The 21,847-nt window shown below is 49.0% G+C and overlaps 1 protein-coding gene and 1 non-coding gene across 9 annotated transcripts in view; one reads left to right on the forward strand and one right to left on the reverse strand.

Moving 5' to 3' along the window:
- The window catches only part of SLC24A3 (solute carrier family 24 member 3), a 460,451-nt gene that overhangs the window by 288,703 nt on the left and 149,901 nt on the right, over positions 1–21,847 (forward strand). The gene's annotated exons all lie outside the window — the stretch shown is intronic.
- On the reverse strand, positions 21,504–21,576 carry TRNAR-UCU (transfer RNA arginine (anticodon UCU)). The gene has a single exon. It is a non-coding gene; the product is annotated as a tRNA-Arg (tRNA).

Below are 21,847 nucleotides of genomic sequence, written 5' to 3' on the forward strand. Positions count from 1 at the left end.
GGGCCGTGTCGCCAGCCTGGAGTCCAGCGCCAGGGCAGGCTGGGCATTCTGGGATGGGCTTCACATCCCTCTGTGTCCAGACCCCTGAGTGCCTGCAGTCTGCCCACGTTACTCCCCCATCCACACCCCAAGGAGAGGGGCCATCAGGCCAGACCCTGGTTACAGCTGCAGCCGGGGCCCTGCCCTGCCCTTTGCTCTTACCCGAGCAGCCAGGCCGTGTGAAAGAGCAGGAGCCCAGGGCACGGGGTTTGCAGGGCTCAGCCGACTCTATCTGTGACCCTCGTGTGTCTGAGATTCCGGAAGCCTTTGAAGAGCACTCGTGATAATTACAGAATTCCCACATATATTGATGAGAAACAGCTACATAAATAGCACAGCTTGGTATTTACAAAGTGCCGGTTTCCTGTAAATAGAGGATTTTGGCGACCTCTGCCAGGCAGCGCGTCCACCTCCCGGAGGCAGCACTTGTCTTGTTTCAGCTCTTTCCAGAGGCCGCTTCACATCACCTCTTGGTGGCCAGTCCTGTGATCTCAGCAGGTACATGGAAGCCTCCACGTGGTTGGGAGCCAAGAGCTGAGGTCCGCCCGCCATCTATTCTGTAGTGTGGGGATGCCTGGTTGCCATCTGACGGGTGTTGCGACCACCCTGCCACCACCTCTGCGTAGACACCTGACCCCCTTACAAGCACTCGGGCTTCTCAGCGGATCTGTGGTCTACAGGCTGGGAATCAAGACTCCTTTATTGATCTGGAACAGCATTTTCCAAACTGTTTTCTCAGGACACTGCAGAAAGAAAGATATCCATAGGTGTTGTGTGGACAATAGGATTCTTTAATCAAGTGTTCACGAAACGCTAAGTGATTGTCTGATTATTTTCTAAATGCAGGGTTTCTCACAAACTTTTAATGTGCTAATTTGGACCATGAATCTCCATATGGAAAGTATAATAGCAGGGTTTTCAGAACTGACCACAGAACTCTCCTTTTCACAGAGTATTTTACAGGAGTTTGCTAACATCCTACTTTGAGTAACAATGACTAACCACCCTCAGGGATCATTAATGATCTCAGCACTAAAGGAATGATGTTGTATCAGTCAGCTTCAGCTGTGTAACAAAGGACCCTCCATTTTAGTAGCTTAAACCAAGAACACCTTATTTAGCTATGGTTCTGTGGTTCAACAGTTTGGGCAGGGCTCCACCAGGTGGTTCTTCCGGTCTGGGCTGGACTTCCTCGTGTGTCTGTCATCAGTTGTCAGCAGCCAGGCAGCTTGGCTTTGGGCAGATGACGGGCTGTCAGCTGGGGCCACCTGTTGCGTCATCCTCCAACGAGCTAGCCTGGGTTTAGTCACATGGCATCTGGACAGGGTCCCAAGAGATCAGTCAGTAGCTGCCCTCAGCTCCCCACTGGCATGGTGTCACCTCTGTTGCATCCTGTTGGTAAAGGCAGTTCACAAAGCAGCTCCCGTGGATCTAAAGCCAAGGAGAAATGAGCATGAGAAAATGAAGACTTCCAAATTTCTGGGCAGGAGGGTCTTTGGGGGAGGTGATTTGGTTGGGAGAACAGGGCTGGGGTTCCTGTTGAAGCTGTGTGTGTGGAACAAAGAAACAGAGTTCTGGAACTAGATGGCATGTTTGTTTGGGGTGTCGGGAGCTGGAGGGCCTGCTGATGGAGATTACACAAGACTAAAACCACCCTAGAATCCACTTTGCCGTGCCCCCACTGGAGGTGAGTCTATACTTCTCCCTCGCAATAAAATGGGATTCTCAGGCATCAAAGTCCAGCAATCAGAGATGACCAGAAATGTTCCTTCAGTCACTCGAGGACAAAGTTCAGTTCTTTTCATTGTTGCAGCAAGAGGACTGGGGGGACAGGCCCAGAGGAGCTTCCAGAGCATCTCTGGAAGGGGGAGGTTAACCTGGGCCGCACGACTCTGAGGAGAGATAGTGGGAGGAGGCGGAGGATGCCTGGGTTGGATGCGTCAGAAAGTGGGTACTGCTGGTGATTGGATTTCTCCATGGTGTCTGTCCAGGAAGCAGGAGAGTGTGAGCAGGGATGCTGGTGTCACAGGTTGGAGGCACCAGCAGTTGCCCCACAGGCAGGATGGGGGTCTTTTGGGACTTGGGATTTGTCTTTGTCTGCATCCTGTTAGATACGTTGCTCAGGATCTGTAGGCCAGCGTGGAAATGACAGAAGTCTGTTGGGAACACTGGGCTTTGGTCACCTGTGGGCAGATCTTTACATCGTCATAGGCCAGGATGGAAATTGGTCTGTTAGAGACTTGACCATGTGCCAGCCTCAGCCAGCTGCCATCCACGGCCCTGGGCTTCTTCAGTCATGGTGGAGACATGGCAGCATCGAGTGAACCCCCAAATGGGGAAAATAGTTGAGCCGGCAGGTGGCAGCCTTGGCCCTCTGCTGGTCCGTCCCATTGCCTACAGGAAACACGACACAGATGGATACTGCCCAGAGGACCCCTTGGTTTGTCAGCCTTGAAAGGAGCACGTGCGTTGGAAGAGTGACTCTTGGAATATCCCAGGACAAACCACTTGACTGCCAACAGGAATACCAGCGTGCGGCTACCTGTCCCTGCTCACCTCATAGGCCTTCGGGGGAGTTTGTAGAAAATCATTCAGGGAGCACTTCGAGAGGCCACCACTAGCATGTGTAGGGTCTCTGGACGCATGACAAAACAGCGCCCCCTCCCGGGCAGAGCAGCCCAAACAGAGTGTAGAACTAAGCCACTGGGTAGAGGCTGGGAGCTCCCTCCCCTCAGCTGAAAGGCTTGTGCAGTGCACACACTGCACGGCTGTTCCCAGTGGTCTCTGCAGTCTTCGGAAGAAAATTTTCTCTTCGTGATCTGTAGCAGCGTGAAAGCATGGTCATCGCTCTGCCTAGTTCAGTATTTTACTTGAGATCACTGTTCGCTCAAGCGCATAGCACTTAATAAAGAAGATTCTTTACCTTGGATCAGTCAACCAACAAATACACAGTTGATCTCATTATTCACAGATTCTGCATTTGCAGATTGGCCTACTTGCTAAAATTTATCTGTAGCCCCCAAATCAATATTTGTGCGCACACATTCTCAGCTTAGGTCGAGCGAGGCAACACTCGGCCTCCCGCCTGGGCTCTGATACTGTCAACGAGCATCCTACTCACAGCCCACTTGGTGCCACACTTTCCTCATTTCTGTGCTTTCGGGGAGTGATTTTGCTGTTCCCCGTTGCCTCCAAGCACAGTGCTGAAGAGCTGTCTAGGCTTCCTGCGCCTGAAGGCTGGGATGTGCCTGACGGAGAAAATACACGTTAGAGGAGCTCCGTTCAGGCATGAGTGACAGTGCTGTCGGCCGCGAGTTCAGTGCTAATGACTCAACAGTATATGTTAAATGAGGTGTTTTTAAAGAGAAACACAGATAAAACAAGGTTCTGGGTTGATCCTTTGATGAAAACATTATGACTCAAGGCCCACAGGGACCTGGTCCTGTATTTCCTCTTGGAGGAAGGGGTCCTCGCTCTTTGGTGTTTGTGGCAACTTGATGGACCGTGACTACTGTGAACAGGAGGCTGGGTGGTGTCAGCATGGTCCCCTTGTACCCACAGCAGAGCAGCGTGGTGGACCACCCATCTCACCACAGCGGGATCCCTGATTTCAGGACGCGCCTCATGTCAGCGGCAAGGTGGGGGCAGGACCGCACGGTGTTAGGCGGGTGGGCAGCAGCAGACCTGTGTTAGGATTCTACCTCCCCCGAGGAACGGGGCGAGACCGTGTACCTGTTACGTGGCCTTCCTGAGCTGAGTATTCCCTCCTCAAAGACAAGAAGATAATATAACCTACAGCGTGAGGATTAGATGGAAGATGTATATAAAACACTGCCCGGCGCTGGACTTCCCCAGGTCCTCAGTGAGTGTTGGCTGTTAAGAGAGAGATGACCCTGGCTTTTCTCAGGAGGAGCCAGAGAGCAGGGGCGTATCAGAAGAGAACCAGCTGAGACCATCCTTTTCTTTCCAGCACTTTGGATTTCCTGAAAGGCAGAGATGTCTGTGTTCATGTGCTAATACCAGGACCCCTTCAAGAGCCACATATTAATGCATTGGGGACTATCTGTGTTCATGTCCCTCTACATCAATGCAACGTTGAGAGATAATGGTCTTTTCATTTGCATTGCTGTTACTGAGTCCAGCTCGTATGCACGACAGGCCAGTAAGTTTGAGATAAGAGTTTTTGGGGCAAGGAATAGCGACTTTATTCGGAAAGCCAGCAGACCGAGAAGGTGGCTTCCCAAGAAACTTCTTGCTTGCATTAGAATTCAGGCTTCTTTTATGCTAAAAGGGAAAGGAGTAAAGTCAAAAGTTTCCTGGTTCCTGTAAGTCTCCGGAGGGGATTGTGAATTTCTTCCTCCCCCACCCCAGTCATTCACAGGTGGGCCTGGTCAGGATGTTTCCTGTGAGCTAAACAAAGGTATTTTAGCTTACTGTTCATTACCTGGGAGGCAGGGTTCCCAGAGATGGGCCATTACGTGTAATTTAAGCTTATAGGCAACATACTTTTAGTGATTAACTTGTAATAGAATACAAAATGTTCTTCCATATTACCCTGTAAGTTTTGAAACTGGGTCTCTCTTTCGTTAGCACAACCTCACCCCCTGCAGGAGCCCCATAATGATGAGGGATTCTTATAAAAATCAGACCTATACAAGGAGGACATTTCTCCTTTGTTCCTCATCCTGAATCGTATTTCCAGGCACCTGAGAGACAGGGCCCCTCGGGAAATGTGACACGTGCTCTGCACAGTTGCTTGCCCTCCTTTGGCTAAGTTTGGGGCACCTGTATTTTACAGATTACATGAAATTTTCTGGGGTTCTAATTTCTTATGACTCTGGGTCTCTTCACTCTCCTTTATGGTTCCTTTTATATCCTTTCTCTTCTTGACTGGCATTTTCAAGGAAGATTGTTTTTCCTTGTTTTTTGCCTACTTTTAGTAGCAAGAATTCCATTAGCCACAGACGAAGACCGAATTCCCTGTGTCTGTCCCAGAGACTTCCAGAACTGTCACTTCTCCTCTTACTCTTCTCCATGCTCTTGTCCTCCTCCAGGCTAAGGGCTTTATCCTAAGCAGAGAATCGAGTTCTAGCCTCATTCCCCATCCCTTCCAGGCTTATCCCTTTATTTCCTTTTTACACTTCATTACCCAGTGGCACATTCCCAAGCCTAGTGGTATTTTCAAAATACACACACACACACACACACACACACACACAAAGCAAATGATGCTTATTCAGAATCTATTAAAAATCTGTTACAAATCAATAAGAAAAAAGACAGACAACCCCATAGAAGAAAAAGAGCAAATGAAGTGAACAAACACTTCATTGAAGAGGAAATTCAGATGGCCAGTAAATGTATGAAGAGTTGCTCAACTCCATTAGTCATCAGGGAAATGCAAATTTAAAACGTGGTGCAGTACCAACTCCACATCCATGGGCACGGCTGAAATGAATGACTGGCAATCGCAAGCGTTGACAAGGATGTGGAGCAACTGGAACTCCCATCTGCTGCTGGTGGAATTATGCATTAATGCGATCACTTAGTAAAATGATTAGTATTTGGCAGTAAGGACTGAAGCTGAACAGCAGTGTGGGGTTGCTCTGTGACCCCGAAATCCCATTCCTGTGCATCAAGAGAAATGCACATTGTGTGTGCACCAAATGTACTAGAATGCCCACGGAAGCATCGTTTGTAATAGCCGAACACTGGAAACTATGCAAATGCCCATCAGTATTGGAAGGGATAAATAAATGGTGCTAATGTCACACAGTGGAAGACTACACAGCCATGGTAATGATCTACAACGACTTGCAACAGTGTGGCTGAATCTCACACCAGAGTACTGAGCCTCACACAAAAGAATGTGGACTGTATGATTCCACTTATATTAAGGTACAAAAACAGATATAAGTCAGGATAATGGTTAGTCTTAGGCGTTAGGGACTATGAGGGGCTTGTGGGGTACTGGTCGTGTTCTGTTGTTTCTTCATCTGGTTACTGATGCCATAGGTGGATTCAAGTGTCAAAATTTATCAAACTCTTCGATTATAATATGTTCATTACAATAACAAAGGAAACATAAATCAGAATCCTTGAGTCACTGGTGAAATGCGGCCTAAGCACAGGGACCGCTTCTTGCCTTCTGCAGCCCTGGGCGGCAGCCTGGAGTGCACACCCCCGCTGGATCTCAGCTGGCCGAGGGTGCTCTTCACACCAATGGCCCCAGAGCTCGCGGGGTCTGCTACTCACACTTTTCCTCCAGGAGTTCAAGCTGCCAGGGGCACAGCTGTTAGCCTCACAGTGTGGGTAGGTGGTTAGCGCAGACCCTGGACCCATCTTCTTTCGATACTGGTGGATGATGGACATCAGTACTCATAACACAGACACAGTAAAAAACGTATACATGGGCTTCCCTGGTGGCGCAGTGGTTGGGAGTCCGCCTGCCGATGCAGGGGACACGGGTTCGTGCCCTGGTCCGGGAGGATCCCACATGCCCCGGAGAGGCTGGGCCCGTGAGCCATGGCCGCTGAGCCTGTGCGTCCGGAGCCTGTGTTCTGCAACGGGAGAGGCCACAACAGTGAGAGGCCCGCATACCGCAAAACAAAAAACAACAAAAAAACCCAAAAACGTATACATATTTGCTATAATCTGCTCCATTTTACAAACGAAGAAACTAAGGCTCAGAGAGGACAGGTAGCCCATCCAAGGTCACTCAGGAAACATGTTCAGAACCAGAACTGGGGTCTCCCACACTCCAGAATCTGCCTTCTAAGTGGTGGTCCCTTCTGCCAGGAGGAGGAGTGTGGGAGACTCAGGTGGTCCTGCTCCGGCACAACCTGCACAGCCCAGAATGCTCATTTAAAATGCAAACTCATTCTCTAATCTGCCTTGAAAATGCAAAAGCTGTTCCTTTACAGAAATGTGAAACCAGAAGGTTCTCAGAGGCCGGTAACACCAACTCCTCCACATTGTACGTTCCAAACAGTATGGAAGGGATGAAGCCAGTGCCAAAATGAGGACTAAACATCCCATGTGTTACGTGTGGGTGGTTAATAGAGCATGAAGACTGGCGAAACGGATTTCCTGACATTCTGTGCTGCAGGAATGGGGAAGAGTTTGCATTCGATTTGCTTTATTTCCAAAATTATTTTCAGAAATGGTAAAGGAAGCTGAGAGGAAAAAGCAAAACATCTCTGACCTTCCTTTCCTTTATAGTGTAGTCCTAACTCATCTGTTACAATCACCAAAGATCAGTGACAAGTGTTAATAAAAAGAAAATCTTGGGCTTCCCTGGTGGCGCAGTGGTTGAGAATCTGCCTGCCAATGCTGGGGACATGGGTTCAAGCCCTGGTCTGGGAAGATCCCACATGCCGTGGAGCAACTAGGCCCGTGAGCCACAACTACTGAGCCTGCGCATCTGGAGCCTGTGCCGTACAACAAGAGAGGCCGCGACAGTGAAAGGCCCGTGCACCGCGATGAAGAGTGGCCCCCGCTCGCCGCCAACTAGAGAAAGCCCTCGCACAGAAACGAAGACCCAACACAGCCAAAAATAAATAAATTAAAATAAATAAATTAAAGTAACTTTCATCTTAAAAAAAAAAGAAAATCTCTTTAAATAACAATGTCACTTTAAATGTATTTGAAATGTATAAACATTGAAGTAATTTAAAAATTACAAATAAGTTAGTACTCTCCCATGCCCCTCCCCTGCTTCTTGTGGAATAACCCTGAAAAACCATGCTTGGTAAGAGCGTGAAATGGTGAAGACCCGAAAGCTGGCTGGTATAAGAAACCCCATACAATTAGCTCACGCATTCTGATTTAAAAGCAATTTTTTACTCTGTTCTCCCTTTTGAGTGAACATACTTTGCTTAAACCTTCCTTTTAGACCAAACTCATGATGACTTGTGTGAAAGAGTTGCTAATAGTAATAGCGCTGACAGTGGCAGTGCACTGGGAGACGTCTCTAGATGTTCAGGCTGCCCTAATCCTTCTCCATCCCAACACATGTTTTATGCTCTGGGGGATAGGTCTCCTGCTCCACCCAACCATCTCCTTTCTTTCTTTCCCGCTTCCTTCCCAAGTCAATGTAAAGCTTTCATTCACAAGTATCACTGTTTACTTTGTGATGTCCCTGGTTATGACACATCCTGCAGGAAGACGGTTTGGAGGTGTAATCCAACGATGTGGAAACCTCCCCCTCCCCCTCCTCCTTCCCCATTTGCCTGGAATCCCAGCATCCTTGCCCCTCAGAACCAGTCTTAGGATGCGTGGTCTCATTCCTCATCAAAGTCATTTCTTGGGAACTTGGTCATTATTTCCAGAATGTTCCCCTTCAAATATAAAATGCTCACCTGAAATATAAGAAACATTAGCATCATTAAAATAAAAGGGGTTGGGGGGAGGACGTGCTTACCAGTTGGGACTTTAGCAAGCAGGCCTGTGGGATGCGAGCTGTGTCCAGCTGGTCTATCCAAGTTCCTCTTCTCCCACATCCTCCTGGTTTTCAAGTCATCAGCTGTAAGGGATGAGTCAACACGCATTGTGACACTCTTACTACGTGCAGGCAACCAGCCCTGCCAGGGGGTGGAGGCGGGGGCGGGAGAGTAGGGAGAGAATGAGGATGAAGCCTCCACTCCTGCCTCCAGGCGTGTACAGTCTGTCAGGGATCCAAACCAATGGCAACTCCAAATGAGACTCCAAGGGATCCCACCTGGCAAAACATTGTCAAATCAACCAGTCGGTTTGGGGGACCTGTAGCTGGGCTGGAAGGTGGAGTCAGAAGGGGAGAGATGGGGGCAGCATTGAGAGGCAGTGCCCAGAGCAGGCACACCTGAGCTGTTGAATGCTGAGGCCCAGGTGAAATCGCACTTATATCTCTACAGAAACCCTGGAGCAGTGAAGTCGGCGGATGGTGCCTGTGTCACTACCCCTGGAGGGGGCCCTGACAAGGAAAGGGAAAACTGGACACTGGTGGATTTTTGCAGAGAAAGAGAGTGGTTTTTTGAAGTGCGGGGGCATAGAAAATGTTGAGACTGGGCTGTCACTGTGAGCCTCTGAAGGACCTGGCCCACGAAATATTCATTCAGCAAGTCTTTACTGAGGTCCTATTATGTGCCAAGCAGGTGCTGGTGCTGGCGATGCAAAGGCGAGTAACAGAGAGGTGACCCGGAGGCTCCTGCAGGAGCCCTGGGGAGGGAGCCCTGGGTGGGATGGGAAGTCTTCAGAGGCCATAGAGGAAGCACTGCATCGTGTGTTCTGGGAAGAACCAGGCACCACGCTTTGTAGGTGGCCGACAACCAGTAAGTGTTGGTTAAGTTGAAAAATAAACTAGGTTTCCAGGGACAGCTGGTTACCTAAGGGTAGTATCTGTGCAAAGAGGATGGCAAAGCTCTGAGCTTTAGAATCCAGTGTTGTCTCAGGTGAAATTCCTGGTGTAAACAGCACGGTTTGCCTTTACATAGATTCCAGAATGTACTCACTGAACTGAGCCGTGCCCTCTGCAGAACAGTGTCCTGGAGGCCACACATTCATTCCAGTGACCTGCCTTATCCCAAGCGTTTTCAGAGCCCTTCCTTTTCGGGGAAGAGTTTGGGGTATATGAGTACCTCTAGAAAATCAGGGTCCTTGTGTTACCTTCCTTCTTTGTTTCCATCGCGAATATGGTTATGTAGCCTGGCCATCCGCTGGGTTCACACATTTTACCTCCAGAGAGTTTGGACCACTTTCCAAAATCAAAACTACCTACTAAGGACCTCATCTACCGCATCTGAAGTTGTCAGATAGGACCAGCCGCAGGCTGGGAGAGCGATTCCAAATGACAGTGTTGACATCTCAGGCTCCTCCCCCAAGGGGCGCTGAGAGCTGCCCGGTGTGCACCTGGCCCCGTAGAAACCCAGCCAGGTGAGACGACGCCCTGTCTTCCTGCGGAGCGGGGAAACTAGAACAGCCTGGAAGGTGGACGGTTCTCATTCCTTCTCTTTGTTCTGAGATTCTAGCCATCCAGGCAGGGCGCACAAATAGCGTCACCAGAGACCTCAAAAGGAAAAAAAAAAAAAGCATAGAAAGAGCACCTGAAATCCTAGCGCTTGTGCATAGATGTGCAACCGGAAGTCTGCCCGAGCAGTGTCATTCTTGCCCCCAGGATGAAATTCCCCCAGGAGGAGGTGATGGGGGGTGCTTGGTAATCACCACGCTTACTCCGCCTGTCTGGGGGCATCTCCTAGCAAAGGACAATAGCAAAATGAAGAACTAGGTGAGCATCTGACAACCACAGCACCAAACTCTGATAGTTTGATGGAAATATATGCACAAGGCCGAGGTGGCACAGTCACCACTATGGACCTGATACGCATGTGGGACAGAAAGAAAGGGAGCAGGCACACACGCAGGTCATTTTGAGTGAAGCAACCTGCGCACTAGTAACTTGAACTCTGACCTCAGATCAGCTTCCCTGCAGGACACCAAGGGGAACAGGCAGGGGGATAGGAGCGGCAAGAAGGGATGCCGCTTCCTCCTAGCACTGGGTCTGAGGATAAAGGATGAATAAGGCTGTGTAGGTTCATCATGAACACAAGACATAGCGGGAGCGAACTCACATGGTGTTCAGGAACCACACAGCTCCCTTGTTAGGCTCAGAGTGGTGACGGAGGTGTGAGGAATGCGTATGGGGAATAGGAGAAGGGGCTTGTTCACTCGAGATGCTTACCATGCAGGTGGGAAGACCACACACTGCTGTACACAGTTAGGCAGCCCTCGGGAGCAGGTCTGAGTTGGTGAGTAGCTCAGACAGGAAGGGGGACAAATGCAACCCTGGCAGGAAGGACTCCCAGCTTCCATACAGGTACCAGGTACGCCTGAGCTCCGCATCAGAGCTACTACCCTGGGGTCAGCTGGCTTTGCTCCCACCCTTGTTCAGAGCAGCTCCCTCTATGCAGACTGTGTTTAATTAAGACCAGATAAAAGGGCTTCTGTTTTCCGACTTTTGCTCCCATGTGGAGTTGAAAGGAAGCAAACATCTAGGTCAGCCGTACTCCCTGGCCCTTCCTGGGAAAGAAGGGATGTTATGACCGAGTCCCTCAGAGACAGGATTGGAGATGCAGAGTCTGGGTCCTGCTGCTTGGCCACCTCCCTTCCCCATCCCCCCGTGTATCCCGAGGCCACCTGCCCCCACTGAGAGACAACCTGCAGCATGTCCACGGAGCAGGGGTGAAGTGCAGTTTGGAGGCCTGTACTTTTTCCAGTTCCCGGAAGAGACAGAGAACTGTGTAAGTTCCGTTTTCCCTTTTACTGTTACAAACCGACTGATTTGTAGGGTGCTTCCACTTCCTTAGAAGTAAACACCATTTCTTAAAATCCTCCAAGCAGGTAGCTGGCCTGAGCCTTTCTGCCCTGGGCCTTCCCCAGGATGTAGCTGTTGAGGAGCATTTTGTGGCTGGGGCGGAACCAGCTACACCCTCCCCACACCCCTGAGCCTGTGGAGGAACCTGGGGCCAAGATGATAAGAGGGCTTTTCTGCCACGGCCAACAATCAGGCCACAGCCTCTGGATGCCGCGTGATACCAAATCCTTTCATTCCTCCCCCTATTTTTGTTTTTTGGTTTTTTTAGAAATAGATTGTAAACCAAATCTCATCAATATATATAACAGAGCTGCTTTCCAGAAGTTACTGGAAGAACCAAAGCCCTGCTCCCCTACCCCATCACTCTTTATCCCCCATCCCATTCCCGCCCCTGCCCCCCACAAGGCAGGAAACACCAAGAACTGGGAAGCATGGTCTCCCTTCGTTTTCAGGAATGGCAGATGAATCATTTTGAAGGTCTCTTCCAGTCGGAGATTCTCTTCTCTGTGGCACAGTCACAAGCACTCACTCTCAAGCTGTCTGCGCAGAGGAGTAAATCCAGGCCTTGCCTCCCAAACCTGGCCCCTTTATGGACTCTCCTTGCTCTGAAATTGGAGCTGTCCTTCATGTAGTTGCACAGCCTGGAAACCTGGCACCATCTGCCTTGCTGAATCCACTACCTGGCCTTCTCAGTCCTGGCTGCTCAAAGTGCGGTCCATGGACCACCAGTACGGGTGTCACCTGGTGGCGGATAGGATGCAGAATCTCTGCCCCCCCGCCCAGATCTACTGAATCGGAATCTACATTTTAGCAAGATCTTCTGGAAACTCGTATGCACATTACAGGGTGAGAAGCAAGGGGTACCCAGCTCTATTTACTTTCCATCTCTACTGCCCATTAACCCATGGGCTCTTGCCTCTGGGTGAGACAGCTCTCTGGGGCCATTCACACTCCAGAGTCCTCCTCCGGATCAGGCTGAGGCTAGCATCCCCCCATGTCCTTCCTTAACCACCCACCCATCGCACCCCCGCCGTGTGCTCCCACGGCTGTGACCTCCTTCCATTCCTTTAGCTGTAGCTGTCTGTTCTCCCTCTTCGTAAGGTTAATTACTGTGTATCCCTAAGATCTCAGCTAAGACATCCCCTCCTCTCTGTAGCCTCCTCTGACCCAGATCGGATCACGTCTCCTGTCTGTGTGAGCTAAGAGGGCCCCTTCCTCTGATAGCAGTTATCAGAATGTGTAATTATACAGCTATTTATGGGATCGTTTGATTAACATCTGTCTCCCTGCTGGTCTCAGTTCTTCATGAAGGTAGGGACTGTGTCAATTTCACTCATCACTCTATCCCACGCCTGACACATCATGGATGCCCCACAGGCATTAAGCTGAGCAAAAGAAGCCTGGTACAAAGGACTAGACGCTGTGTGATCTGTTATGTGAAGTTGGTAGAAAAGTCAAGCTAAAGGTATAGAAAGCAGATCATTGGTTGCTCGCATATGGGGGTAGAAGCAAGGACTGGCTACAGATGGACTTGGAGGAACGTTGGTGGGGGTGGAAGTGTTCTAAAACTGGACTGTGGTGATGGTCGCACAGTTGTGTACAATTTGACAAAATTCATCAAACTGTACAGTTACGTGGGTGAGTTTTATGGTATGTAAATTACACCTCAGTAAAGCTGTTCGAGAATGAGTGAAATGAAATGAACCAGCATCTCACAGGTGACTACATCGACATGGCTGCTGCCATATTCCCTCCCCAGCCCCCTTCCAGTGCAGAGATGTGCTTGTTCAGCACAGCTGGGTGAATGGCCAGGCCCAAATCAACTCCCTCCCCCACCCTCCCTTCACCCTGAGCCGAGCTCGGATGCAGGTGCTGAAACTGCAGTTGCTTTGATGGTGCCCAGAGCCAGGGCAAGAGAAGATTCATGATTTCTAATAAACCTCAGCCCTCGTGGTAGCTCCAGCCTCTCTCTAATTGGATAAATCTGCTTTGGGCACAGCCCAGAAATCAGGACATCTTTGTAGCGATCGCTGCAGAGTTTAGCAAAATAACCAAGTATTGGGAGCTGTGGTACAGTCAAGGATTCCCCCTTCCCTCCCAGATCATCCAAAAATGCCCAGCCACTTTTAGTCATACTAGACTTCTTCTGACTGCATTCTTCTCTCCTCTGAATTTGCATGGCTTTCTCAGTCATCCTGCGGATTAGTTCAAGCCCCGGTACGTGGAAGAGTGTGGCTCTAGCATGAAAGGTGTTGGCTTACAAGCCAGGCTGACATTCGGCCCTTCTCAGCAGCGCCGATCCGGCCGTATCTATTCTGACCCGCTGGTGTCTGTCCTTCCCTGGTGTTGCATAGTTAGAATGGCCCCTCTGCTTTCAAGGAACACGCTGGTCACAAATTAGAAGGCTTGGCCTGCAATGTAAGGTATTTGTTTTCACATACACTGACACTATAAATAATGGCCTTGGAAAATCTGTGTCATTAATTAGAAGCTTTCTTTATCACTAATTTTCTAAAAATTTGACAATGAGATGTTACATGGAGTCCACCGCTAAAGTAAATAGGCCAATGTGCCAGTTAGGGGAGGTTAATTACAGTGACAAATAGATCCTGTGTTAGTTTCCCATTGCTGTGTAATAAGTGGCCACAAACTTAGAACTTTACAACAGCACCTATTTATTTTCTCACCATTCGTAGGTCAGATGTCCAGGCACACTGTGACTGGCTTCTCTCCTCAGTGTCTCACAAGGCTAAAATCAAGCATCAGCCATCACGGGGAATATCCTTAAGGCAGGTGCCTGTCACGCTTTGAATCTCTCTCACCAGGAAGAGCTCACCTGTGTAGGTTAGCCCCACCAAGAATTATCTCCCTGTCTGAAAGTCACTTGCTTAGAGATCTTAATTATACGGGCAAATTCTGTCTTTAGCAGCAACTATATGAGTGTTTGAATAACTGCAAGAAAGCGTATGTGTATCACCAGGGCCGTCAGAATTCTGCCCACCACAGACCCCTAAATGCATCATGGGACAAACCGAACAAAAGACACCTCCTCCTCGCACAACATTCCGAGGAGTGGGGTTAGCCCATTTCCAGGTCAGCCAAGGGCCTGGACCCACGGGGCCTCTGCCATCTTCTGCGTGTGGCTTCCAAGATCTTCCTGACCGTGACAGCAGCCAGCAGAAGGGGTCACATGTGGAGGAGCATGATAGGAAAGGTCTTTATGGACCAGGCCTGAGAGCCACATGTGTAGCCACAAAATCACAATTGGAGAAGCTTGAGGTTTGGTGTGTGTGTGTGTGTGTGTGTGTGTGTGTGCGCCCATGTGCACATGTCCATGTGGACAAGAAAAGTGGACATTCATTTCTACCTTCTATTTTGAACTTGAAGCCTAGCAGCATGATGTCAAAATGAAATTAGGTCTTTGCCCAAGGAGATGTCACTCCGAGCCTTCTCTCTGTGTCTGCTAGACCCGTACATTGTACCTGTGTAGAATGGTCATCGCTAAGTATGGTTGAGGGAGGAAGTGCCTTGAAAGTCATGAGCTGTTTAAGGAACTGGACTGAAAACCTTAAAAAGAGGCAGTAATTCAGAGCAAATGAGGGTAAAGGTGAGCGTGGTAGGTACATTTGAACCAAGTTGTCAGTGAGGTCTGAGAGCAAATGAGAGTGGGGAGGGGACAGGAGAACTGGAGCCATGGCTCAGGTGGGCCCTGCACCACTGGAGTTGTGTTCAGTTACAGGGGATAGAAAACTCAATGAAGAGTGGCTTAAACTCACAGGTGCCTATTTATCTCCAGGGAGGGATTTCCCAGGAGTCAGTTCAAGGGCTAGCGCGTGCCTTTGCAGTGTAATCGATGCGCCATCTTTCTGGCTGGCAAAGCTTCTCTTTGGTCCTCGTGGTTTCAAGATGGAAGCTCTATTTAGGGAAAGGACTGTTGGAGTCGGGATGTTCGAGGAATACACTGGGAAGGTGGAGGAAGTGATCAGGGTGGAAGGGATGGCTTTGAGGTATTAATAATGACAAAGTCTACCATGGTGTGATTCCACAGTTATCTGAGGTAGGGTGGCGGATAAGACCCTTGGACGGGAAGAATTCAAGAAACGGAGAGTCAGGATGTTGAGATCATCCACATCTATAGTATAATGAAATCTCCAAAAATTAAGACAGAAATGGTATTGTTTTTTAATTAATGATCACTCCCTCTTCCCCATCACACATCCATACGACCTTCCACTGCCCTCGGGTTGGGCGTAGGAGAACAAATTCCTTGGTGCAGTTGCTATAGCGCACCATGAGTCTTGCTTTTCTTTGTACTCTGCATCCTCCTGGTCTCCTCTAGAGACCTCTAGAGACACACCGCCCTTGTTGGTGGGACAGGCGACCTTTAGCCTGGGAACCCTCCGTTGCTTTGGCTCCTGGGGACTAAAGGACTCCAACGGAAGGCCATTCTCCTGCCGATCCCCCACCCTGTGGGGCACACTCTCAACTTTCCTCCTAACGAATCCTAGGATCGCTTTTGAGACACTACGTTATTACCTTCTTTCCTCCTTCCCTTCACTCCCTAGAGGACCAAACAGCCTGACCTCAGCTGCCTGATCCGCTCTTGGGGCTCAAAATATATCAAAATCTCAAAAGCCAAAGCATAAGACAAAAACTAGAAAGATGGTTTTGCTGACTGTGTAGGAAGCTACTCACTTCCCTGCTGCTGGCTCTTTCATTGGCTTGGAAACAATTTTCAATTTAGTTACCTCTCACCTAAAAGACTTCCGTTGCCTTAGAGATTTATCTTGAGAAAAAATTCTTCCTTTCTTTGAATGTCTCATTGTTAGTACATTCTGGAAATAATCCTCTCCCCGTAGGATACAAAATTGGGGCTCAGGCTTTAGCCAGGAATAGAAAAATTCCGCTAAGCCTCTCCCTTTAGCAGAGGAAAAAGCAGATAGGAACAGCTCTCCTCCCACATCCCCAGATCTCTGCAGACGGCTTTGGCATCTGCAAAGTAAAACTCAGCCCTGTCGTGTTGCTGTCTCCACAGCTGCCTCCCAGCTGAGGGAAAGACCACCCAATACATCCTACTGATGTGGACATTATTCCAACACCAAATTGTTGAGGTCTTTAGAGCATAGCTGCTCCTCCTGCGGCCATCTCCTTAGAAGTTTAGGAAAATAGAACAGGTCTCCCTACTTTCCCCCAGTAGTGGCGTTTCTTTCCATTATTTTATGCCCCAATAGGATTCATTCCTTCACTGTTGACCAGCTGGATCTCTGGGCTCCAGCAAAGGGGCCTGATATAATTTCATTATGAAACAGCATCTGATTTCAGCTGATTCCATTCACTTCTGACCTGGAGGTTAAGCATTTCAAAAGATCTGGTTTTCTTCCTTCTGCCTCCTCTTGAAATTCCCTGTTTGGATTTGCTCGGCCGCCTCCACTCTCCTGGGCTCATAACTCTCACTGTTGGGGAGGTTCCCTCCCGACTACCTTGGGTGTCAGTTTCTATGAACAAGAAGGGACAAGATTGGGTGACAGCCTACACCTGTGTCATCTTGCATCCTCAGAGGAAAGAAGGGGGACATACTTACCAGAGTCCATAAATGCATACTCAGTAGGACTTTGTCATGTCCATGTGGTGGGCGAGAGCCAAAGTGTACAGTTCTCAGAGCTTGCAGAGACCCCGACCGGCTTGCCTCTCCCTCTCTCCCTTCCTTTTCTTTTAACATCTAGAGAGTTGTTCTGCCACATCATATGCAATTTACAGCAGACGGGCAGCCTGTCCACCTGTGTGTGCGTAATTGTGCATACCTGTGTGTGTGTACCTGTGTGTGATGGATGGCAGTGGTAGTGGGTATTGACAGAACGCTTAAAAGCTGTGGGGAGGGGGTATGCAGATTACAGATACTATAAGGTGACTGCATCGCAAGAAACTGAGGTGACTTTCACAGTGAGAGGGATACACTCAGCTCAGAAGCTGTGAGCTCTCACTCATCAAAGGCTAGAATGGCCTCTCTGAAACACAGCTGTGTAAACTTCAACAGGCTGGAGTCCAGATGGGAATAATCCTTACCTCTTCCTCAGCCCCTCAGGATGTGTCTCTGACATTATTGGTACTCGGTAAATATTTAATAACAGAATGCCTGGCGAGGTGTGTAAAAGGACCGCGGATGAAACCATTAACGTGCAGTGATGCCGTACCTGAGCTGACAGTGGGATGGCCACCCCAAGCCTCTTAAATGATCTTGTGCAAGTGAAGACGACACCCAGGACCAGGGGGGTGGGGCAGAGAGAGGGTGTGTGTTGAATGGGCAGGTCTGCCTTGGGATGTTTCCAGGAACGTACACCATGGAAGTATAAAATGTTGGGGTATAAAAGAGAGGGCGCATTCAGAGAACCAGACAAGCCGGTGCCCCTTTGGGTGATGTCGTAGGGAACTTATGCAGGTGGGCGGACCACCTGAGAACAGCCAGCAGTGTGGGAAAGCAAGGAAAATGATTCAGAAAAGGCAGGCAGTGAATCCGAAGTGTTGATCACAAAGGCAGAGGAATGGGTCCAACGGCAACAATGCGATTTGAGAAGAAATAACCCAAAGATGGAAAACGGGACATTCTTTGTGCATACCCAGCGTGGCTGCCACCAGCCATAGGTGTCTCTGGAGCCCTTGAAGGGTGGCGCGTCCCAGCTGAGGTGTGTGGTGAGTGTGGAGCACACCAGATCACAAACCCTTAGTGTGGAAAAGGAGAATGTAAGATAGCACATTAATATGTTGATATCAATTGCATGTGATATAATTATGTGATTATCATGTGGATATATTCAGTTTTTAAACACATTAAATTAATTGCACTTGCTTATTTTTACTTGTTTTCTTTTTGTTGGAGTATAGATGACTTACAATGTTGTGTTAGTTTCTGCTGTACAGCAAAGTGAGTCAGTGATACATATATCCACTCTTTTTTAGATTCTTTTCCCATAAAGGTCATTACAGAGTATTGAGTAGAGTTCCCTGTGCTATACAGTAGGTCCTTGTTAGTCATCTATTTTCTGTATAGTAGTGTGTTTATGTCAGTCTGTCTCCTCATTTATCCCACCCCTCCTTTCCCGCTTGGTAACCATAAGTTTGCTTTCTACATCTGTGACTCTACTTCTGTTTTGTAAATAAGTTCATTTGTACCATTTTTTTTTAGATTCCACATATAAGCAATATAATATTTTACTTTTTCTTGAACTAAAAATATTACTTCAAAAGTAGAAATTTGGGCTTCCCCGGTGGCTCAGTGGTTGAGAGTCCGCCTGGTGATGCAGGGGACACGGGTTCATGCCTCGGTCCGGGAAGATCCCACATGCCGTGGAGCGGCTGGGCCATGGCCACTGAGCCTGCGCGTCCGGAGCCTGTGCTCTGCAACGGGAGAGGCCACAACAGGGAGAGGCCCGTGTACCGCAAAAAACAAAACAAACAAACAAAAAAAAGTAGAAATTTGTAAATTGTATGTGTAGCTCACGTTATATTTCTCTTTGCTAGCCCTGCTCTAGATGCACTTGCAGCAGAGCTTAGGGAGAGGGGAAGAGGAAGGGTGGGGAGAGAATGTCATGGGAGTAGCAGTCGCGCTGGGCTTGGGGTGAGCTTCCTGCTGTGGGCCGTTGAGCAAGTTACCTCATCTCGGTGAGCCTCAGTTTCTGCACCTATAACACGGCGCTTGCTGATGATGTCAGTTTCATGGCGTTGCTGTTACACCTGAGTAGGAAACCATGCAGAGCCTCTCACAGGACACCGTGCATACAGCACGGGGTCCTCAAATAGCAGCTCCTATCCTCCCAGAGTAACACATCAGAGCATCCAGAGGCAGCGAGGCAGAGCTGAGATAAAGGTTAGCAAACTCTGAACGTGTCTCGACTTTCTCCATGTCCTGGTTTTGCAGCGGACTGGGCTAGTGAAGAGAGGAAAGTCCATTGGAGAAACCAAACGGAGGCAAGAAAGGACTTCCACCAGCCCACGATGACAAAGCCAGTGTACCTTGTTTGGAAGGAGATGGCAACACAGAAAGGGTCCTGAGAGTTAGCAGGAGAGCTCAGGAGGGCCCTGTCCAGTATTGCTAAAGGCTGCTCTCTCATGTACTTGGATTAAGCAGATACTTTTGCTTCTGTTAGGTAAAGCAGTGTGGTTTTCTAGTTCTGTACAATTTTGGAAAACTGCTTTGAGTTCGACACAGCCTTGGCAAACTCTGGCATTAATAAACGCCCCAAACAGCTGTTAGCATCCCCGAAAAAGACAGCAAAACCTGTGCTTATTGTTCAGCTCAAAGACTCACAGGAGGAGAGGAACCCATGTACTTGCTGCTGATAAATAAGAGACATCACCTCTCAGAGAATGTCCCGCGATCCTGGTGGGGCTCGGCAGCAGCAAAGGTGAATTCTTTCGGAGGCCCCTGGTGGTGACTGGACACTTCCTAACTAAAGGCAACTGAAGCCAGAGAACACTGATGGATGAGAAATCCATCATCCAATTCCGACCTGTCAGATTCACAGTTCAAGAATGGTCAATATGTCTTCTTTCATTAGTCTCAACGAGGGGAAAGGAAAATAGATGTCTGGCTAACTTAGGACAGCAGATAATCACCAAATTACTCCAGGCGGTGTCCCGAAAACCACTAGTCTGGAAAGAGTTCACGAGACCTGCTTCTCATGCAGTGGCACCCAGGACTTGGTCCATCCCCCCAGGAACATCAGTTTCTTATTTATAAAATGGAGATTATCAGCGCATCAAAGGACCTCCTCAGACCAGTTCTCTTATCTTATGGGAAAAAGAAGGCCCCCAAAGTCATTCTGTAAATGACTGGAGGGCATCGTGAATTGCCCTGAGCTTTCAGGGACCCCTCTCCTCTGGGTGGCAAATACACCACACTCATGGTTTCATCAACCCAAGCCGAGGAAAGGCCGACCGCCTGAAAGGTGCACAAAAAGACACACCACGTGCATTGAACATGGCCCACCGCGTGTATCCTTCACTGTGCGCCTTAGGCATAAAGAAAATTCCAGAATACACCTCCTTTCTCACTCGCAGCATGTTCTCGTGGGGAAATGGGGCTCGGCGTTAATAATCAGTTGTCTTATTAAATTGTCCTCTTCCCTGCCCCATCACCCAAATGGGCAGAGAATTCCAAGTCAGCTGAATCATTTCACCACTGAGTGAAGCCACGTAATAAGTGTGGGCTTTCTACTGGCAAACCTAACTAATCTTGTCGCATTGAGAAGGAGGCAGTGCTTTTAGCCAGAGTGTAAACATGGTGCTTTAGTAGCCAATGTGTTGAAAGGAAGGAAGAAAGGGAGGCAGGGAGGAAAGAAGGGAGGGAGGAAAGGCAGTTTCAGCTTGGCAGCTCGCACGACTCAGATGTAACTCGCTTCTCCCACAGGTCTGTGACACCTGGTTGGGATACTTTTCCCCAAGACTCCCAAGTGGTTAGGTTCATGCCGTTCTTCCTCTGTGTTGCATTTTCTCTCTTAAGGCACAGACAGGCCTGTGCGACATCCTTACTGACCTCAAAACCCAAAATTATAGAAAAGGAGTCTAATTAGAAAACACTACATGTGAATATTCCCCACACTTCTCCAAACCCAGGTTTTAAGTCTTCCCTTCACTCCCAGTGGCTTGAGAGGTAGGGCCTTCTCCACCATCTGATTGGTTCTTTGGCCTCTGCCACGTGCTGCCAACGAGATGCGCAGGCCTCTGGGCTTGTCCGGAGCCCCGGCCCTTTGGGGTCTGCAGGCAGCATGCGCTTCCTTGGTACAGCATCCTCGTGGGGCTCGGGTCCCTGGATGATTCCTAACTCTGCAGCTCACACACTCGTGAGGGCAAACTGTGGTTCTTTTCTCCCTACGTCTTCTTTGCTCTCCTGGGATGGTGGCAACGTGACTTTTCTATGGCTTTTATCAGCCAGATGAAGAGGACTCTTCCACCTCCAAACACTCGTGAGATCCTCTTTCCCAGTCACCAATATACTGAGTCCTGCCCCCTTCACCAGCCACATCTGTCCCGTGGTGTGCTGGCAGTGGCTCCACCTGGCTCACAAGAGTCAACCATGCATGTCTCTTTATTTATTTATCTTTTTTGCCATGTGGGATCTTAGTTCTCTGACCAGGGATCGAACCTGTGCCCCCTGCAGTAGAAGCACAGCGTCCTAACCACTGGACCACCAGGGAACTCCCCCATGCACATCTTTTCCCGACTTCACCATCACGGAGGTGGCCTAACATTGGCCGTGGGGGTGATATTTATACCATGGAAATCGGCAAATGCTGCACATCAGGACTTCCCCTGCACCCAGAGTGTCGGTTACTAAACATCTACCAGCTCATCATTGTGTCCACGTATTGGCATCACCACCTCAAACTCAACAGACATCCCCAAAACCACCTGCCCACTTCCATTTTTCTTAAAGATGGGTTTCTTCCCCAAAAAAGTTAGACCTAA

The sequence above is a fragment of the Tursiops truncatus genome, chromosome 15 (genome assembly GCF_011762595.2).
Source record: "Tursiops truncatus isolate mTurTru1 chromosome 15, mTurTru1.mat.Y, whole genome shotgun sequence".
NCBI lineage: Eukaryota > Metazoa > Chordata > Mammalia > Artiodactyla > Delphinidae > Tursiops > Tursiops truncatus.